Source organism: Amborella trichopoda, chromosome 9, assembly GCF_054954075.1.
Source record: "Amborella trichopoda isolate Santa Cruz 75 chromosome 9, AtrichopodaSantaCruz75HAP2 v2.0, whole genome shotgun sequence".
Taxonomy (NCBI): domain Eukaryota; kingdom Viridiplantae; phylum Streptophyta; class Magnoliopsida; order Amborellales; family Amborellaceae; genus Amborella; species Amborella trichopoda.
The window spans coordinates 7726261-7746544 of record NC_142344.1 but is presented as its reverse complement, the minus strand read 5'-3'; the positions used below and the strand labels follow the sequence as shown (position 1 = coordinate 7746544).

The following is a 20284-nucleotide window of genomic DNA, read 5'->3' as shown; positions in this document are numbered from 1 at the left end:
ATGGTGGTATTAAGGTCGACAACTACTTAACCACAGATAAAATTTGAGAGAAAATTCAAATAGTTACCTCACAAGAGTGCATGTTCTCCAAGTTGGATGGTACTATCATGGCAAGGGTGGACAAATAAGTGCAGTCCTTGCGTATCATCTTGAGAGGGAATTGTGAAAAAGGAATAAAGATTGTACCCTTGGGTGCGTCTTTCTCATCTTTCATTCCATCTCCCACTAACCATACCTGCAAAAACGTTAATCTTCTCAAGCGGTGCTCATTTGGGCTCTATATTTAAGAAGAGTTGCTATAAAGGCTTTTGCTGGTGTACTCTTACATATAGAGTATTTTTTTAATTTACTCAATATTCTTTTACACACAATAGATTCACCCAATAATGTAATTTTTTTTCTAGTGGTATATTAGGTAATAAAGAGTAAAATAGAATTTTTTTGACAAAAAAAAATATTTACTAACTATAATGAAAAATGATATCATCTATTTGAAGTGTGACATCATTCATATGGAGCAATTATTGAGTTTGAGCAACTAATAGAATGCTGCTATTTCTTACAGAAACATCTATTTCTATAACTCTTAATGATAAAAAACGCATTTATTGAAAAAATTTATATTACAAAGCAAGGGTAACAGTTGTCCAAAAATGTTGAGTACATACTCTTAAGAATACCTTAACAAACCCTTCTAATACGGAACACATTTTGGCTCTATAGTTTAGGGAAGTTACAAAAAAAATAGGTGTTGAGCGATGTTCTAGTTTGGATCACCCTCTTAGGTGTAAATATAATGGTTTTATTCTATCATGGGAAAGCTTTCTATGTTCCCCTACAATCCTCCCCCTTATCCAACTGTCCATTTTTTAATGGAGGGCTAAGATTGTCCCAATCACATTGTCACGTCTCTACACTGTTTTATTTTTAATTTTTTTTATAAACTGTTTTGACACCAAATTTTGGACGTCCATTCCTCTATTAAACTCGCACTATCGAAAAATATAAAAACAATAATTTCAATAAAATAAAATGACCAAAATACCTCTGAAAGATTTAAGGGGTATTTTGGTCATTATTTTTTATCGAAAAATTATTTTTAATATTTTTTATAGGTGCACCTTAATGAGAAGATGGCACATACCAAATTTCATATTCATAAAAATTGTAATAAAAAAACTAAAAATAAAATAATTTGAGACGTTGGATCTAAGATCAAACGATGAGTGGCTCTCTTGATAAAAAATTGACGGACGGATGGTAGGGGAGGATAGAACTTCTATATTGTTGGGGGAAACATATAAAACAAGTTCACTTGTGCTTGTGTCATTTGTGTTTTGATTCGATTTCGCCACATTTTCCGGGCAAGTATTCACAGATAAGTGGGATGAAGGAAGCAATAGAATTTCCATTTAGTTCCTATCATTTGAATTTGTCCAAATTTGACGAATTTGGGTTTAACCAACAGCAACTTCTTTGACCACCCAAGACAAGGGAATAACTAAATAAAATAGGGAACTCTTTTCTTGATTTTTTATGGAACCAAAATCATGTACTAAGATATCTTGTCTCCCGAATGAAGGAGCATGATAAAGCAAGAATTCAATCACTAGAAAAGATATCTTAAAATTTCAGTTCAAGAAAAATGCAATTGAGTCTTAGCACAAAGGTCCTAAACTCGCTTAGGACATGGAGATTTAACCTTATTTGAAGAGAACGAGAAAAGAAGGGGGGAAGGTTATATGGGGTAGATTTTTAATTAGTAATAATAAAATTATAAAAAATTAATAATAATAATGACGACAACAATAACAACAACAATAATAGTAGAGGGAGATGTACATGTCAAAGATTAGCAAGCAATGTTTTGGTTGTTACCTTGCAATAAATTCCGGGAGCATGAATAAGGTTAGCTTGATGTTCTAGGGAAATTCGCATTCTCATATTTTCGAGCTGATCTGGGCACTCAGTAATGACCTATTTGCCATCATTAGAAGCAAATTCTGATAAGTTTGTAAGTTATGAGGGAAAAAAAAAAGGAAAGTAAGACTGCATTTTCCTTAGATTGGAACTAAAAAATTTTATGATAGAGAAAAATTCAACCAACATACTTAAAATAAAAGAAAAGAAAAACAACCAATGCATAAGACTCTAAGGAAGAGAAAAAATTGACTTACAAGATTTAATTAGATGAGAGAGAAAAACTAGAACCTATGAATTTAATATACACAAGATTAAAGATTGAGTGAGAAAACTAAAACCTTTATGCCTCTCTTGCCCAAGGCCATGGCAACTATGTAGCCCGTTTTTGAAAGGTGACCTTGGATTAAGACTTCATCTGTGTCTGGAGGAATCGAGTTTAGTACGCATGCAGCAGCAAGCGTGCATCCATCTACTAGCTTCATTTTTAGACCTTTGAGCTTCTCAACATAGAGTTCCCCATTTGCATTGAGACTTTCATCCTGTTTCAATCAATGACATAAGTGAGAGAGTGAGAGAGATGATCGTTCAAAGGGCCTCGGGATTTATTCACTCCTCTCGGTCGCTCTCAAGGTTATTTTTCATGAAGCAGAATAACAATTTGAAAGAGGAGACTGATTGACGGTAAGCGAGGGCTCTTGCCGATGATTAGTAAAAGGGAGATCCCTTGGAGCCCATGATTGTAACATTTTATTGAGTAAGTGGATTTCGACTTGCAGATGTACCCCCTTTTGGTGAATGAATATTGTCTTTAATTTTATTTATTTATTTATTTTTATTATTATCTTGTTGTGCTTTAGTTTGTGCACCTATTTTGTGGTTGTAATTAACACGTATCTTACAATGGAAATGTTCTTTAGTGGGATCTTGGTATTTGAGGTTCCTAGTTCTAGGACAAAGGGTTCCTCTATACCCTACAACTTTTTTCATTTATTTTTAAATGTTTCATTAACGTTTCAGTGACATTTCAAAAGAATCTCCGTTCTTTTGCAAATTCCAAGTCATGTTTATTTCATTCCTTGCTTTCATATTTTTCTTAATTTTTCCCATAATTCATCTTTTTGGATATTGCTATTAAAAAAAAGGGGAAGAAATTATATGTTCAGGGAATTAGGCTTAGATTGGTCATGGTGTTGAGGTTTTGAACACTTCTTCCAATTTTGAACAAAAACTAACCTAAAAAGATAAAAACGAAGTAGGGTCTGGGAAAATGTAATTAGGTGGGGAAATGTACAAATTTTTTATTTTAATACTTTCCGATCATCTTTGATTCACCTTGTGAGCAATTCCAGCAAACAAAAAATGCTTTTGCACATGAGTCCTTAGATCAAGCATCCCTCAAATAAATGGTCTAGACTCGTCGGGGTTCTTGATTTGGGCAATTTTTTTACAACTTATATCATTTATTCTTTAAAGTACTTCTAGGGACGAGTAATGATAACTATAAACTTTTAAGTAGAAAAATCCCCTTAACGATGATTAAGGGGCAACCAGTTATGGGACTACAGAACAAAAAGATAGTGCTAATATACTTCCTTGTAAGGAATAAATATTCAAATGGATTATGATGGAAAAACTATCTCAATCAATAGTTCGGTTTACGTTGACTTGCAATTGTCTACTATTAAATAGGTATAGGATTACATAAGCCCTAGGCCTTATAAAAAGTTGTGAAGCCGCACTTCAAATCACGCCTAAAATGGTTGTTATGATGATTGAAAGCCCTCAAATCGATCATTTGGCACTCGACAACCATGGATATGAAAAAAGAAGAAGATGATTTTATGCTATAAGAATAATGCATCTTGTAACATATTAACTGGATGGTTCATTTTCAAGTGTTAATGCATCAAAATAGCTGCACAACGTTTTTGAACTTCAAGTTACATATTCGTGAGCATAAATAGATTTTTGGCCCATCATATTACAATAGATTTTCTAGACAACAAAGAATTTCAATTAGTTACTTGAAACATAACTTTTATCATTATATTCTTAGCATAAAAGAACTCATAAACAAAATGCCTCACCTGGAAGGAAAACCTGGGAATTGCCCATGTTTGAATGTTGAGTTTCTCCAATCTGTTCTTCTCCACGGTGAACGTATGATCGAAAATCCACATTAGCGACATTAATCCAACGGTGATTGGCCAAAGTAACCATAGATACCATTTGCGAACTTGGGGTTGAGCAGCCAAACTGGCAAAACCTAGGCGCATTTGGTAGATAGAGTGAAGTGTAGTTGGATGAGTGAGATGGACAACATCAATGGCCTGCTCTCTGCCCTCTATAGCATTCTCATATACATCTTTTGTAGACTTTTCAACTGTATTGTACATGTAATCATATATTGGCATGAAGAGACAAAAGTTGGCATGGACTCTTGAGTGGTGAAGTGAATGGTACCTGTTATATGAGAATAAAGAGAGCCCTTCTTGTAACTAAAGGAAGGCTTAGATCTAATGTAAAAAAACAACCTAATGGAGACATTACTATGTTTAAGTAAAGGGATGCAATTAAGATTAAGCAGAAAGCATATCATTCCAATCAATCAAATATTTCTTAAGCATACTACTCATATTGTTTCTAGGGATTGTATATTATAGGGTTGTTCTATTTTTCGACAAGGTCACAATCATCTACAGCTGTTGAAAGTGAAATTCGGCTGGATGTGTACCACGGAGCTCATGAAAATTTTTTTCCTGAACTTTTAAGTCTATCAATTGCATACCCTCAGCCTTCAGATCTAATGAGTATGAGTGATAGTGATCTCCTTCTAACAAGAATAAACAATCCTACTGTATACTTTCTCAAGGATTTGCTAAGCATCAACATGAAGTGGAAATTTTTTATCCTTTTTCAAAGAAATTTGGAGCATTAAATGTTGCAATGTTTTTTTGGGAGAACAACACTTCATCATTTCACAAGAACAATAACAAAAAGTGGACTGCAAGGTGAGGATTACATCTCTTCATTACCAATAGAATGACCCCCAAAAAAAAAAAAATTCCCTTTGAGCCAAATATAATTTAGAAAGTAAAACTATTAGCAATCTAAATTTTTTCCTCGAAAGTATTAATGACTCATAAGAAAAGGACAAGGTGATTAACTCCTTTTTAGGGTTGATAATAGATCGGGCCTGGGCCATGCCAGCCCTATTCCCCTAAGGGCCAGACCATGGCCCGGCCTGGGCCAAAGAGGCCATGGCCCGGCCTGGGCCAAAGAGGCCATGGCCCTCTTAAGCCAGGAGTAAATCTAAAAAAAAATGTAAATAAATAAGGGTCGGGCCACCTAGCCCTTTGCTGCCGCTTATCTTTTTAAGAAAATGACCTACGCAACATTTAATTGAACATTTGAACACTATTACCTCGAATGCATAAATTTGTTTGAAGAGGTATAGAACTTACGATGGAGTATACATGATGTAGTTGAGGAAGGGAAAACACTGAAAGAGGCACTTTGGGATGAACTCGTAGTTGCAATGACCCATATTATTCATGAAATCGGTATACGTAAGATAGGCGGAGGCGGTCCTAGTGTAAACCATTATTAAGAATGGTATGGCAAATAGAAAGTAGTATAAGATCATCTCTCCGAAGGGATGCACCACCGCTGCCCAAACAAACCAACCAAACTATCAAGACAAGAATTTGCATTCTACATGCCGCTGCCCAAAGAAACGAACCAAAATATCAACAATTTGCGTTCTACAGGCCTATATGCAGAAATTGGTGTTTTTTTTTTTTTCCATATTCGCTATTTATGTATTTTCTTTTGTTTTAGCCTTTTTAAGATGCTCTTAGTTTCGATAACATTTTCTATACTTTTTTAAACTTATTTGGACTTTTTAAAATTGATTTTGGTTTTATTTTACTTTCACTTAATTAAATTTACTTTTTTTTTCAAATTTTTAATATTTTAAATTTTTTTTGATCATTTTTGCATTGTACAGGACTCTGACGAATCCATCAGACCGACCAGAGTAACCTGCCACGGCCTTAGGCTGAGTACATTGAATGAAGCGAGTTCCATAACCTTGCACTGTACGATGACACTCTTGGGAAAAGAGCTATTTAAGAGCGTTCTTTCGATAAAATTTTTTGGGATCCACTTGATAATAACCAGATCATTATTTTTTTAAAAAAAATAGATTTTGAGTTCTCAAATATTATACCATCCCAAAAGTTGGATGGTCTGTTTTCAGTCCTAGGGCTAACATTTGTTAGGCACATACAGTCTTTATTCTTGTTTTTGTCTCAAGGTCGCAAGAGTTGCGTCCCAAAATTTGGGGTCTCAAAAGAGTGAATGATTTTTTTTATATATATATATATATGAAAAAAGTTTATATAGAGCCGAGGCTCTAAACAATCAAATTTGAGCTTACTTCAAAAATTTCATTAGAAGAGGTTGTTTTGATGCTCAAGTATCTTTAAATTGATCATCTCGACATCAAGATGCATGGACATGAGAAAAAAATGGATTGCAATTTTTGAAACTAGTGTATTTTGTAACACATTTTTGGACCGTCAATTTTTAAGATTTTCATAGATATGCCGATCTACATTATTTTTGAAGCTTTAAACTTTATAAATAAATATAAAAATATATTTTAAGGCCAACACAAAGATTTCCAATATTGAAACCATATTTCTCGACACTATTTAAAGGCTCTAATTTGATAGTTTAGAGCCTAGGCTCTATACAAACCGCACGATATATATATATATATATATATATATATATATATATATATATATATATATATATATATATATATATATATATATATATGATAGCTACAATGTATGCTAATGGTCCAGATTGAATCTGAGCCGATCTGACAGTCACGATCTCATTTCGTGTTTGAATTTTCATTATTTCTACAAATCCAAATCACTTGAAATTTGGAACGTCTATTATTCAAATATAGATAATAAAAATATTAAAAAAATAATTCATAAAATATAAATTGATCAAAATACCCTCGAAGTCAATTTATATTTTACGAATTATTTGTTTTATATTTATATTATGTGTGCATTGATGAGAATAATGAACGCCTAAAATTTCAAATGACTTGAATTTGTAAAAGAAAAAAGGAAAATTCAAATACGAATTGAGATTTTACCTATCAGATCAGCCTAGATTGAATCTGGGTTATTGACTGACATTGTGGTAGTCAACCCCTAGGCTGACAGAATCCACTCCTATAATTGTGTGTGTGTGTATATATATATATATATACACACGCACGCAACGCCTATGGGCAAAAATAAACAGTGTTTTCACCCATAGGCTAGGCGCCGTTCGATTTTTTTGGATGGCATGGATTAAAAGATTGCAACGAACCTATTATGTCTGTTGCAGTATCGCAATAGATATAATATGTCCGTGGCGCTACTTTTTCATGCAAAATAATACGGTGAACCGCTACAGCTCCACGAACATAGCATATCCGTGGTAGGATGAAACCTTATTAAATTTTACCTGTATGCTTTTTCGTGAGAGAAAGTTGGGAGGGGAACATTTATGGGGCCGCTTTATTAAGTATAGATGGGCCATCCAAACGGCAAGCAAGGGGAATATAAAGAGACAGGGAAAACGTGGGCAGCAGCGATGGGGAATTTTGATTATTGAAATGTTTGAATTTGAAAGAGAATCGTTTGATAATCTCCACTTTTTCCAAACTGCCCTTTTAACTTTAATCTCTTCTCTTTCTTCTTTCTCTCTCCTCTTTTTGCTCCCTTATTACGATTCTTTTTGCACCCTCCACTCACGGATGAATCGGCCCCCTCAACTCTTCAACTTTTTCTATTTTTCCATTTAATATTATTGATCGTTCTATTTTTCACATTCACTAGGAAAAAAGGCCAGCCTATAATCCTATCATATAAAAAATTGAGAAAGTATATTATGTGATCATTTACCTTTGATACAAAGTGATCACAATAAATCTTGACCATTAGATATAAAATTGGGTAGCTGTATTTATTTTATTGACCAAGCTCGAAGGTTAAAAGAATTTTTTTTAAACTTTGTGACATACCCAAGCTATCAAATTTCACATTAGATAGTTGTAAATAATTGTGACATCCTATTCCAAAGATAAATGGTCTCATTGTATAGTTTTATTTATTTATTTATTTACTATTATTATTATAAAGGGTCACATGTTTTATTCAATAACAATCAATCGAATAAGGCTATATATATATATAGAGAGAGAGAGAGAGAGATAGATTACATGTAATAGGCTCCGTCACAACCGAGGAATGGTGATGGGAGTGATAACGAGAATTAAGGAAGTGGTGGTGCAGTGCCCTATGTGCCCAATAATATAAGAACTCTAAATGTGGCAAATAATGGTTATGAGCAGTCCTTTGGTGTTCCATAGGCGCAAGTTGGAGGCGTACGGAAGATATAAGTTCGCCAAATAGAACAATAAGCCATTCAATATAACATGGTCGTCCCTGCAAAATCGAATAAATTAGTCGTTCTCAACAGATATAGAGTTGCAAATGGAAATGGTTTATTTGGTATTCCTGTGAGACCACATCTCATATTTGGTCCTGCACACAAAACACCATGAGGGAGAGTTTGATGGACCCCAAAACCCAAAAATGGTCTTTAATATAAAATTGATATTGGGGACGTTAATAATCGTTTTATACTTTGGGAAAGGTTTCTTTATTTCTCTTATAGCATAAAATATCTATGTTTTCTCTACCATCCAGCGATCCAATTTTGATCAAAAGAGACACTCACTGTTTGATCTTAGATCTGACTTCTCAAAATATTTTATTTTTAATATTTTTATACAAATATTATGAATATGCAATTTGGTATGTTCCATACTCTCATTGGGGCACACCTATAAAAAATATTAAAAATAATTTTTTGATAAAATAAAATGACCAAAATACCCGTAAAAATTTTTAAGGGTATTTTGATCATTTTATTTTATTGTAAAAGTTTTTTTTATATATTTTTCTCTAGTGCAAGTTTAATAGAGAATTGGACATACAAATTTTGGTGTCAAAATAGTTTATATAAAAAATTAAAAATAAAATAATGTAGAGATATGACATTATGATTGGGGCAATCTTAACCCTCGATTCAGAATGGACGGTTGGATAAGGGGAAGTATATACGTTTTATGTTGTAGGAAAAGCATAGAAAGCTTGCCCTTAAATTTGAGATAGTATAAATTGAGATAAAAATTTTCAAAGTAATTTCTCTCTCTAAAATTTGATGCGGTTTCTCCCACTAAATTTTTTTCACTCTCTAAAACTTAAAATTTGAGATAGTTTCTCTCTTTAAAATTTGATATAGTTTTACATTAAAATTTCAAGATATTTTCTCTCTATAAAACTTAAAACTTGATTTAGTTTCTCTCTTTAAAATTTAAAGACAGTTTCTCTCTTTAAAAAATTTCAAATAGCTTCTCCCTCTAAGAAGTGAGAAAAAAAGTAAAAGGACATGGCTCGTGCATAACTAAGACCATGATATTGAGTATGAAATGTTTGCATACCAGTTTCTTTCTCTGTCAACCTGCTGAAACTCGAGGCCCTTGCCGAGTATTAAATGCTTGCTCCTCGCAGTTTGGAAGCGGGCGAGAGAGATCCATAGCTGGCCATGAATCAGTCTGGATAACACGAGTGGAAGTATGAGGAAATTGAACAAGTCCCTGTTCTTCACTTCTCCAAAGAAAAAGTTACAGAAGCTTTGCAGTGCCCACGGAGCCAGAACCACGTACTCTGCAAAAAAGAAAAAAAACACGAAAACAGGCATATCAGCTTTCTCGGAACTGTAATAATATATGTCCTTGAATAATGTTTTGCAGAGTCACATAGAGGCAGCTACACAGGCCTGTCCAATGCGAGTTACTTGGGCAAGTCGGAGTGGACTTACCTAGGTAGTTTTTTTAGGGCCAAAAAGTTCTTGAAAACTTTTAAAAATTTAAAATAAAATACAAATAATAATGGTTTGACAAAACCAAAATAGAACCTAAAAAACCATACTAAGCTTAAAAATATGTATAAAATATGGTTTAAAATTTTGATTTATAGTTGCGAACAATTTTAAGAAAATCTAAAGAAGGAAAAAATATTTAAAAGTAGGATATATGGTAAGAAAAACTCACTGATCTTTACCAAAAAAATCCAAACTTCATATAAAAATTTCACACATCGATTCATTTTTTGTATATTTTGTGAAAATTCTTTCTATTTTTTTTATGGAAAAAATTTATATAAGGATGCTACTTTATAATGTAGAACTATGGATGCCCCAAAAAAATTCATTGGAAAATGTAGTTTTAATGTTGAAAACCCTTTGATTGATCATCTCGACATCGAGATGTATGACTATAAAAAATAAAAATATTTTAAGTCTCAAAAATGGTGCATTTTGCAACATATTTTTACACTGTCCATTTTTTAAAATTTCATATGTTTTTAGATCTACTTGATTTTAACCATTTTTAAAATTTAAAATTTTATAACTAAATATAAAAATAGATTTCGAAATAATCCTAACAACATTTTACATCAAAATTATATATCGTGATAAAATTTGAAGGGCACCGTACCTCCACAACTACGGAGGCGTCCGTATGCAAACCGCATCCTTTTTTTATATACGCTGAGTTATATGGGTACTCTATTCCTCCAGCGGGTGAGTATGTGTCTGTGTGGACTCGAGTGTAAAAACATTACTTTTAAAAGCCATTTTAGACCTGTTTTTTTATGAGTTGACATAGTAAAATTAGATCATAATTGTACCTGATTGGTTTTGGATAATTGCGGACACTTTAATATATTAAATTAATGTATTATTTATTATGGAATACTTATTGTGGAATACATGTTTTGTAACTGGTAAATATATTGAAAACAAAAGACATAAAGATGTTCAATTTTTATTAGTAACATTGTTGACAATAATTTTTAATATATATATAAAAGAGTAATGTTAGGGTACTCACACTATGGAGTAATTTATCATTGTACTCAACAATTTTGGACACTTGTATATCTTTATTTTATATATGGAGTATTTTTTTAATAAGGGTATTTTTTATCAATAGGAAAGTATGACATCATCAATATGGGATGTGACATCACCCACAAAGAAGCTCTAAACAATCAAAATAAAGTGTACCTTCAAATAATGTCGAGAAATGTAGTTTTAATACTGGAAATCTTTTTGAAGCCATAAAATATATTTTCATCGATGATTAAAAAATTTAAAGCTTAAAAAATAGTGTAGATCTAGCAAATCTATAAAAACTTGAAAATATTGAAAATTAACGGTCCAAAAATGTATTACGAGATGCACTATTTCCAAACCATGAAATCCATTTTTTTCTCATGTCAATGCATCATGATGTCAAGATGATCGATTTGAGAATATTTGGGCATCAAAACAACTTATTCTAGTAAAAGTTTCAAGGTGGGCTCTAATTTAATTGTTTAGAGCCTCGGTTCTATATATATAAATTAGAATAATAAACTAATATTATCAACTTAATGGCGCTATGTTAGATATCTATTACCTATTCCTTAATAATTGCTCATCATTTTACTTACTAAGATTGGAGTTATTTTTAGGTAAATTAAATGTTTTTTTCAATATATGAATATGTTTTTGTGTCGAATTTTGCTGGTTCACACTGTTAGGTTTATGTGGCTTTTAAAGGCCTTATGAGAGCTTGTATGAGCAATTTATATAGTGAAGCATAAACTCAGTGGGAGTGTGGTTTTATTGTGGGCCCAAATGCGATTTGCCGATACTCGAACTAAAGTCGACGTGCTAGGGCAGTCGAGTTTGGAAAAACCCAAGATACCCGGGCATAGGGATCTATTGAGAAGAGTTTAGTAGGTTATCCCTTAATGAGATCGGAGTATGTCCAGATGAGATCCTAGGGACTGTGTGGCCTTTGCGTGTGAGGAATAGCCTTTAAAGACAGGGCTAAAACCTCATTGTTATATCATCATACGACATGTACATAGATAGCCATTTTGAGAATCGCCAATGAAGGTGAAGCGTGTACATGTGCGAGATATTACCCTTATGCACCATAAAATCATGGCTGCATTATGGTCTAGATGACCATGAATTTTTTGTATCTAGGGAAGAACTTGAAATCTATAAACTAAGATTGCATCCTCTAGTCTATTGGCTGACTTTAGTGGTCCAATCATGAACCCTTGCAGTGGACTGTGGCATGGGAACTGCTGAATCAGTTTAAAAAAGATAGATAGATCGTGGTCCACAGTTAAAGGTGGAGTGCTCCCTTATATTGATAAATTCTTAGATCTAAAGAATCTAATTCCCATCAAAATTAATTAGTTTTAAATAATTTTATGATATATGATTTTTAGAATGTTTATTTTAGTTTTGTAAATCTTCTGATATTTTATTTTTTTCATTTGGAATTATAAATTGAGAAAAAATAATTTTTCAATGTTTTAAATAAAATATAAGATTTAAATATTCTAAATACAAAATAAAATATTTTTTAAAATTATATGGTACGCTCGATAAATATGGGTCAATTTAAACCTGTGGGATTGGGTGGGGGGCAACCAAAGGGTGGTATGCCCCACCCATATGGAGTAACTTGTTCTTCTAGATTGGGTGAAAGTTGGGTAGGGCTACGTATGACCACCATAGGGTGGCACGCCCCACCCATATGGAGTAACTTGTTATCCAAGATTGAGTAGTAGTTAACCCCACATATGGCTACCAACGGGTGGCGCCCCCCACCCATATGGAGTAACTTGTTCTTCAAGAATGGGTGATAGTTGGGTGGGGCCACGTATGGCCTCCAAAGGATGGCAAGTCCCACCCATATGGAGTACCTTGTTTGTGATAGTTATCTTTGTTTGTTGGCTTATCTTTTGAGTATAGCCAACTTACATGATAAGGTTGAATATTTGAAATATTTAATAAATTTTTAAATCAAGATTTTACTTGATCAAATAAATAAAGATTGGATATATTAAAATAAAAAATAAGATATATATTTTCTTTGTTTAAAGATTTGATAGGAATAGATCTAAGAAAGGAAGGATAAGGCTCTAGCTCATGTATTTGATGGTAGATAAAAAAGATGGATGGCTCAAATCTCTCACCCCACAAGTCTTCTTATATCAATGGTCAAGATTTGACCCTACGAATTGAGGCAAACCCCAATGTATATAAAATCTATAAAAAGAGGCTCTCCCACCTCATAAAATCGCTACACCTACTTTATCTAAATCTCTCATCTCACAAGTCTCTTTAGATCAACTGTCTATATTTGACCTTACGAATTGAGGCAAACCCCAAAGCATAGAAAATCTATAAAAAGATGCTCTCCCACCTCATAAAATCGCTACACCTATTTTCTCTTCCCTCTCTTAGGGTTTATATCTCTCTCAAAGATCTCTCTATGGTGGTACGTCCCTCCTAAGGCTTCAAGATCTCTCCCAAGAAAATCACTACACCTATTTTCTCTTCTCTTTCTAAGAGTTTATCTTTCTCTCAAAGACCTCTCTATAGGTGACACACCGCATCTAAAGCTTCAAGATCTCTCTCAAGTTTTTCTAAGGAGGCACACTCCAACTAAAATCTCTCTCAAGCCAAGGAGGCACTCCCAAGTAATCTCTCGCAAGCCAAGGGGGTATACCCAAGTCTTATCTTTCGTTTCTAGATGGCACGCCCAAGTTAAGCTTAGCTTGTGGTAGTTTAATTTTTGGGTAGAAAAGGGGAGGATCCATTTGCTAGTAGATCTCTCCTCGCTTTTTGATCTATCTTTCATCTCTCCAAAGATCAAGCCAAATGGACTTGAGCAAAACTAAAGCATTGAAGTCTTAAGTAGCTGGTTTTAGATCGAGATTCATATACCATTGAGAAGGTTTTGCCATATGTAAGAAAATCAAGAGACCGATTATAGTTCCTGAGCATCATTGGAAGGAGAAGACTTGATGTTGGGCATACTAAGCCCAATTAAGGTAATATCCGGCACTTTTTTTATATTTCTTGTCATATTTAATTATATTGTCTTTATATTCCCAAGAATAAGAATTGTGGATATTTTCTTTGTTTAAAGAAAATTGTTTTAATAGCATCAAGGTTTTTAAGATCTTGGATTTGTTAGTTTTATTTTATTTGAAGCAAGAGTTATTGTAATAAGATTACTTGTAAGTGATCTTTGCTAAAAGAAAAGAAAAATGGTGAAAAGAAGAAAAATAAAAAAAATATATCCCCCCGACAAAATCACATTAGTTTTTCTTTCACACTCTTCATTGCAATTCAAATCTTACAATATGGCATTTAAATGAAACATGAAAGGAAGCATACTATACTATGGCGTAGAAATATAAAGCTCCCATTGAATTTTTTAGGGCATGTATAGATGAACTCACTGTAGCTAATAATTTACTATTTAAATAAAATTTTCTATAATGAGTTGTGTGTTGTTTGGCATTGTCCATTATAAAGTTATTTGAGATAAACTTATTGACAATTTTACAGATGACTTTATCTTTTCAAAATTTATTTTTAATTTATTCAAAGTAATTTATTGAAACTCACATATTTTAAGTCATAATACTTAAAAAATAAAAATTATTTAAAAAAAGGTTTAAATAATTAAACAATATTATATATAATACTAGCCAATAAAATAATATTATCAAGAGTTCATTGCTTCAAATAAGATAATATATGCCAGATGAAGTCAATTGTCATCCCTGTCCTTTAAACAATATTATATATAATATTGGCTAATAAAATAATATTATCAAGAGTTCAAATAAGATAATCTATTCCAGATAAAGTCAATTGTCATCCTTGTCCTTTAGTTTAACAAAATCTTTATTAACCCTGCACTCTCTTAACCCTTGTGATCTCTTTAGCACAACTCTCTCTCTCTCAACTTTTGAAATATATTTATTAGGAAAAAGTTTATATCAGGTTGCAAACTTGTAGAAAAAAAGCACGCCTAAAAAATTTATACAAAACGGTTGTTCTGATGCTGAAAAAACCATCTAATTGATCTTCTCGATATTTAAATGTCAATGTGACCAAAAAAATTTTAAAGTCTCAAAAATGATACATCTTAGAATAATACATTATCTAGGCTGTCCATTTTTAAGATTTCATGTATCTGTAGATCGGGAATGCTCTGTACCAATTTTTTAATTCCAAATTTCATAATTAGATATGATGTACTTTTTCAAATCATCGTTAAAATTTCTAACACTAAAATTACATGTTTTGATGAGCTTTGGAGGTGCACCTCACATTTTCTAAATTGGTTGAGGTTGATACCTTACCTAAACCACACCCTATTTATTATCCCTATGCTCTCCTTACCCTTGTGACTTCCTTGGCACGCCTCTCTCTCTCTCTCTCTCTCAAGTTTGAACAATATATTTGTTATCCGTACACTCTCTTTACTCTTGTGACCCCTCTCTCTCTCTCTCTCTCTCTGCAAAGAGAGGTCTATGATAGACTTCCCATTAAATACCCACCCTATAAACTCCCCATTTCTAATCTTATCTTTCATTTTCAATTTAAATTTTTTTTGGATCACTGGTTGAGACGATTTGGACAAACTCTGGACTGATCTAGATTACCAATCCAACCCTTCGACATGAATATATAAGGTGAACAATCCATCCCATTGATCCAATATTTAGGCACTCTGCCAAAACTAATACTTGTTATATAAAGGAAACTATCTTATTGCATACTTTTTCTATTAAATATTTTAATAAAACGGAAAAGACTTTCATATGGTCTTTACAGATTTAGAGAAAGGTTACGATAGAGTTTTTTCAAATATCCAAATGCTATATTGACATAGTGAGAGATAACCCCAACCTCTTCCTTCCTATACTAAGAGTCATATTCAAAAGGTATCCCAATACCCGTAATGCCCCATATCTTAGTCAATCCGCTACGCACCTTAAGCGCTAGAAGGAATTCAGAAAGTAGTTCAATCCTTGCCTTGCCACGCTGACTCTTTTTCGGGATGAGCTTCATTTCGCACTTGAACATCGGATAAAACAAGGGATGCCAGTCCCAAAAAATATAACAGTTAAAAAAAAAGACTTGAATTTTTATCATATTCATCAAAAAATATTTTTACCATAAAAACATAATTTTATCAAAAAAATATAATTTTAGTAAGCAAAATAGAAAAACATTTTCCATATTCATCAGAAAAAATAATTTTATTGACTTAATAATATTAAGTAAAATTAATTATGTTTAAAAAATCGGTTTCTCAAAAACCCCTAAAATTGAGCAACATTTCAAGAAAACATGACCTTCAATATTCGGAAAATCGAACAAATCAATACAACAGCTTTGTAAAGGTCTCCATCATCTTTTAAAGCACCAAATCTAATAAAATAATATTCGATATTTTCTCTTTAATTTAAAAAAAACACAGAAAATTTAGACCTATGAAATTTTCATGACATCAAGCAAGAAATAAATTCGTAAAAAAAGCTTTTCTCAATTATAAATTAACATACCTATTTTATATGATAGATGAAGCCTTGATGATCAACTCCATAAATTAATTTGATAAGAAAGACAATTAAGTTGATCAAAAATCTGTATTTTGGATCAAACACAAGTTCTTCGAGCAGCAAATTTTGTGGCCAAAATCAACCCCAAATATCTTGTTTTTTGAACAAATTAAAATATGGATATGGTAACCAATTCGATTTGATTCAAAACCCTCAACTTTCATCAATAATATTTACCTATTAAAGAAGAAATTATCGAAATGAAAGAAGAAATTAACAAAATGGCAGATCGAATTAGGGTTTCCGAGCAGCTTGAACACAGGCTCTTCGATCAAATTTTCAGGCCAAAATCAACCCCCTATATCTTGTTTATTGAACCAATTGAAACATGGATATGGTAACCAATTCGATTATGATTCAAAACCCTTAAGTTTCTTCAATAATCGTTACGTATTCAAGATGAAATTAACAAAATGGCGGATCGAATTAGGGTTCAAATTTTCGGGCCAAAATCTACCCCCTATATCTTGTTTGTTGAACAAATTGACTACGGATATGGTAACCAATTCGATTATGATTCAAAACTATCAAATTTAATCAATAGTTGCTACCTATTGAAGAAGAAATTGATCGAATGGTAGAAATTTTCAAAGGTTAGAAATTCCACCACTTCAATCCACAAGAACTATTGTTTGTTTAATCTTTGATTCGAATTTTGTTAATTTATAGACAATCAATAATAGTTTACAACACTAGATCACCAAAAACGCTAAAAAAGTGCAAGGAAATCGAATCTAAAAAGCAAGAAAATTTGATTCACATGTCCTGCTACAAATAATGGGTTCCGTTTAAGAAAACGGCCGTTATTTCATTTTGCCCGTTTTTTTCAAAAAAAACGCTGTTTAACACAAAACCGGTCCAGTTATATCAAAACCGGCCGGCAAGACATAAATATGCCCGGTTCGTACCTAAATCAGCCGGTTTTGGACCTCATATCTTCTTCAGAGATGGTCTAAGTACTGGTACCCCAAAACCGGTCGTAACCGAAGTCGGAACCCTAGTGGTTTGCGATCTAACCGGTCGGTTCCGATTCTAACAGACCAGTTCTTGTTCTCACCGGCCGGTTTTACGAACACTGACATTGTGTATAATAGAGAGAGAGAGAGAGTTTAGAAGGTCTGAGACACCGAGGGTGGGGGAGGGGGGTGGCGCGAATTGTGCAACAGATGAAGCACGAAGGTGGAGGGGGTGGAAGGGTGGCGCGAATTGTGCAACTGATGAAGCATGAAGGTGGAGGTAGGTATCACTTCATGAGAGAACAATGGTGCAGCTCATTGAATGTATGTACTACAGAGAGAGAGAAAGAGAGAGAGAGAGAGAGAGAGGTGGAGGTAGGTATCACTTCACGAGAGAACAATGGTGCAGCTCATTGAATGTATGTACTGCAGAGAGAGAGAGAGAGAGAGAGAGAGGTGGAGGTAGGTATCACTTCATGAGAGAACAATGGTGCAGCTCATTGAATGTATGTACTACAGAGAGAGAGAGAGAGAGAGAGAGAGAGGTGGAGGTAGGTATCACTTCATGAGAGAACAATGGTGCACCTCATTGAATGTATGTACTACAGAGAGAGAGAGAGAGAGAGAGAGAGAGAGAGAGAGAGAGAGAGAGAGAGAGGAATATACCTTGAAGGTTCCAAGCTTTTCCCAAGGCCATTGCGTGAGAGGACCAGGCTTGGATGCCATTTTCCTTGCACTGATCCTTCGCTGGGTACACAATTTCTTTTGATTCAGGAGCACTTATAGTTGTATGCATTCAATTCAGACCTAAGCAATTCGCAATCGTCCGTCTTCCCTTCTAATAAATGAATAGACAATTTGCCTGAAATACTTTAATTACACATGATAATCATGTATATATTTGGAAAACACGTTACTAACACGTAATAATCATGTATATATTTTGCAAAATATGTCAATACAAGGATAAATCAGTGTTTAAAAAAACGTCGAGTCGAACCGGACTCACCCGGTTCGACTCGGGAATCGCCATAGACAGATCGATTCACTGTACGGAATCGGCGAGTCCCATACGGATTTTTTTTTTTTTTTTGTTATACTCCATGATCGAATTTTTTGCTTTTTTTTTTTTTTTTTATAACCCATGATAGAATTTTTGTAATCCATGATCGAATTTTTTGTAATCCATGATCGAAATGTTTTTTTTTTTTTCTTGTAATCCATGATTGAATTTTTTGTTTTTTTTTTTTTTTGTAACCCATGATAGAATTTTTTGTAATCCATGATCGAATGTTTTGTAATCCATGATCGAAATGTTTGTTTTTTTTTTGTAATCCATGATCGAAATGTTTGTTTTTTTTTTGTAATCCATAATCGAAATGTTTGTTTTTTTTTTTGTAATCCATGATCGAAATGTTTGTTTTTTTTTTTGTAATCCATGATCGAATTTTTTGTTTTTTGTTTATTTTGTAACCCATGATAGAGTTTTTTGTAATCCATGATTGAATTTTTTGTAATCCATGATCGAATTGTTTTTTTCTTTTTTTGTAATCCGTGATCGAATTTTTTGTTTTTTTTGTTTGTTTTTTTTTGTAATCCATGATCGAATTTTATGTAATCCATGATCAAATTTTATGTAATCCATGATCGAATTTTTTGTAATCCATGATATAATTTTTTGTAATCCATGATCGAATTTTTTGTAATCCATGATTGAAATGTTTGTTTTTTTTCCTTGTAATCCATAATCGAATTTTTTGTTTTTTTTTTTTTTTGTAACCCATGATAGAATTTTTTGTAATCCATGATTGAATTTTTTGTAATCCATGATCGAATTGTTTTTTTCTTTTTTTGTAATCCACGAGGGAATTTTATGTTTTTTTATGTTTTTTTTTTTTTGTAATCCATGATCAAATTTTATGTAATCCATTATCGAATTTTATGTAATCCATGATCGAATCCATGATTGAATTTTTTGTAATCCATGATTGAATTTTTTGAAAATTTGTGATTTTTTTTTTTAATCCATGATCGAATTTTTTTTTGTAATCCATGATAGAATTTTTTGAAAATTTGTGATTTTTTTTTTTTAATCCATGATTGATTTTTTTGAAAATTAGTTAATGTTTTTTTTAATCTATATTATTCAAAGAGAAAATGAGAGAGATGATGATTCTGAGGCTACCCTATCCCAGCCATATTATTCACATATCGAGTCCCAACAACAACAGTGTAGGGATGAGCACGACAGTGCAGGTGAGCATGAAGGATGGACAAGCTTCGGGGATTTTAGATTGAGAACGCAACAAAACACTAACACTCAGGGATTTGAGAATAGTTAGACGCTTGCTAATATCGATGATTCGTTTTTAGATCGAATCAATGAATTGTTAAACAAATTCAATCAATGGCACCAGCGTGACCAAGAAGAACAATAACGTCGTCTATCATTTTATTTTTAGATCATATGTTACTAATTTTATGCTTTATTGTAGTCCATGTATGTTGCTATACTTATTCCATGATAATTCTACGTTTATCCTTTTGTGTGATGTAAATTAAATATTGAATGGCGGTTCATGCAGGGAAAGAACATATCAATATTCGGATATTCATTCAAAAACATGAAAATTCTTAATAGAGTACCCTCATTTCTTATTGAATTCCTAAAAAATAATATTTATAATGAATTTTAATAATTTTTTCGGATTTTTTTTAAGCTTTATTCTGACCGATTCACCTGATTCACGATCCGGA

The 20284-nt window shown here is 32.7% G+C and overlaps 1 pseudogene; it reads right to left on the bottom strand.

The window, feature by feature from the left end:
* Nucleotides 1–2234: 2234 nt before the first annotated feature.
* Nucleotides 2235–18253, bottom strand: LOC105421812 (very-long-chain aldehyde decarbonylase GL1-5-like; annotated as a pseudogene).
* Nucleotides 18254–20284: the final 2031 nt, after the last annotated feature.